We start from the raw sequence: 2,609 nt of genomic DNA, 5'->3' as shown, positions 1-2,609 counted from the left end.
CCCTCCAGCAAGAATTCCCAGCTTAATACAAATGTAACACCATCTTTTTGATTCATGTTCAACTTGGAACGCACCCCAGTATATGAGAACAAAAAATAGATGTACAATAAAAAGATTGGATAAATGAGGAGAGGAATTTGGTCTTGAATTCTTTACCTACGAGTAATAAAGCAACACTGTAGACAGCCCAGAACACACCAGATAGTTTTATAAGTGTAGATACCATTTCAAAAGATCCAACCACCAAAAGTATAGGGGCTATTACAATGAGAGGAAGTAATGAATATCCATCCTATAATTCCAAGAACTTGGCCATATACAACTTCTCCTCCAAGAACTCTAGCCAGTATGAAAATTGTCAGTGAACCAAATATTCAAATGGTTATAATCCATGAGACTACCCTAAACTGTCCATATAATGATATCCTGGAAAAGAAAAGAACAACAGCCAATGGACCCCAAAAGTCAGGATTGTCTCTCACCACTTGTCTATTAAAACCAAGCGATGGCATTGGCATCAAAACAAAACGGATTTTGTTGTAAATATCCTTTAGATCAATGTCCAATTCTTCCAAAAGTGGCTTGTTACTTCAGGATCCTCATCTTCAGCTTCCAAAAACCAGCCATAGCCTCTTTGTCTCAGATATGTAGTAGCTGTAGATTCTTTGATAAAATCTTTACTTACACCAAGGTTTAATTTGACATCTGTAGCTGCTATAGAACCACTGAGATCTTCCTCCGAAGAAACAAAGGTGAAGTCCCCGTTGGGAGGCACATAGGACAGGGGCGGGCCTCGGAGCCCGCGGAGATGCTGTAGAGCAGCTGGGCCCGGGCCTCCGGGATGGGGATGACCTGCTAAGGGGCAGCCTGTAAGCCAGGAGACTTGGGTTGAGGCGAGGGCAGAGGCGCACGAGCCAGTCCACCTTGCAACTATGGACAAGGTCGCACCAGAGGCCAGCCGGTGGCGAGCACCCAAGCACCAAGACGCCAGGGTCCTGACAGGACCATAACAGTCTATATATGACTTTTCAATGAAGATTCTAAAATCCAGAAGTTCATGGAGAGATGTGCTGCAAAAACTAATCGACCACAAAGGCAAGTCCAGGTTACTATGCCCAGCAAATTGTTCAATCACCATAGATGGAGAAAATAAAATATTCCATGTTAAAGCCAAATTTAAATAATATCTATAAATATAGCTCTACTAGAAGAAAACTTCTAAAATTAAGAAGGTGAACTAAAACCATGAGAACATATGGAATAAATAATATCAGGCCAGCAAAATAAAAACGATGGAAACACACAGCACCACCAACAACTATAAAACAAAATTACAGGAATCAACAGCCATCTGTCACTAATATTTCTGAATATCAACTGTCTTCCCAATATAAAGAAAGAAATTCATAGAATGGATGCAAAAATAATATCCTTCCTTCTGCTACATCCAATAAGCACACTTCAACATGAAGGATAGACATTACCTAATAGTAAATGGTTAGAAAAAAAAAGATATTTCAAGAAAATTGACCTAAAAAGCAAGTTGGTATACTCATTTTAATATCTAACAAACTGGAGTCCAAACCAAAAATAATTAGAAGAGATAGACAAGGATACTACATACTCATCAAAGGAAAAAAACTCACCAAGATGACATTTTAATTCTAGCATCTATGTTCTAAACACAAGGGTACACATGTCTATAAAAAGATTTGGAAAAAAAAAGTCAAAGTATTTTAATTTGCTGATGAAATGATAGCATACATAAGTGATCCTAAAAATTCTACCAGAAAACGTATATAACTAATGAATGTTTTCACTGAAGTAGCTAGATAAAATTACAAAAATCAGTAGCCTTCCTATATACAAAGAACAAACAGATTGGGAAAGAAATCAAGAAAAACAACATCTTTCATGATAGCCATAAGTAATATAAAGTATCATAGAGTAACTCTAACTAAGCAAATAAAAGACTTGTCTAATAAAAACTTCATTTTTGAAAAAAAGAAATTGAAGAAAATATCATCAGAAGATTGAAAGATCTTCCATGCTCATGAATCAATGGCATTAACAAAGTAAATTTAGCTATCCTATCATAAACATTATACAAATTCAATTAATTTTTTCATCAAAATTCCAACACAATTTTTCACAGATTTTGACAGGACAATTGTCAACTTCATAAGGAAAAACAAAAATAAAAAACAAGCAACAACAACAACAACAAAAACAGGATAGCTAAAACAATCCTGAATAATAAAAAAACTGTAGGAATTATCACAATTCCTGATTTTAAGCTGTACCACAAAGTCACATTAAAACCCCACACGTTGATATAAATAAGAACATGTTGGTCAATTTAATTGAACTGAACACTCAGACACAAGTCCAAACACATATGGATACCTGATTTTTTTATAAAGAAATCAAAAATACACACTGAACAAAAGAGAGAGCATCCTCAACAATTGGTTGTTTGCATGTAGAAGAATACAAACAGATTCATACTCACTACATAAAACTCAATTACAAATGGATCAAGAACCTAAACATAACCAAATACCCTGAACCTAATAGAAGAGGAAGGGATAGCTTTGAGCACATTAGCA

The 2,609-nt window shown here is 35.6% G+C and overlaps 1 pseudogene; it reads right to left on the bottom strand.

Moving 5' to 3' along the window:
* LOC116089371 overlaps positions 1-1,138 on the bottom strand; it is a 21,826-nt pseudogene extending 20,688 nt beyond the window's left edge.
* Positions 1,139-2,609: the final 1,471 nt, after the last annotated feature.

Source organism: Mastomys coucha, unplaced genomic scaffold (genome assembly GCF_008632895.1).
Source record: "Mastomys coucha isolate ucsf_1 unplaced genomic scaffold, UCSF_Mcou_1 pScaffold14, whole genome shotgun sequence".
Classification (NCBI taxonomy): Eukaryota; Metazoa; Chordata; class Mammalia; order Rodentia; family Muridae; genus Mastomys; species Mastomys coucha.
Note: the sequence above shows the minus strand (reverse complement) of the source record. Positions and strands in the feature narration are given on the sequence as shown.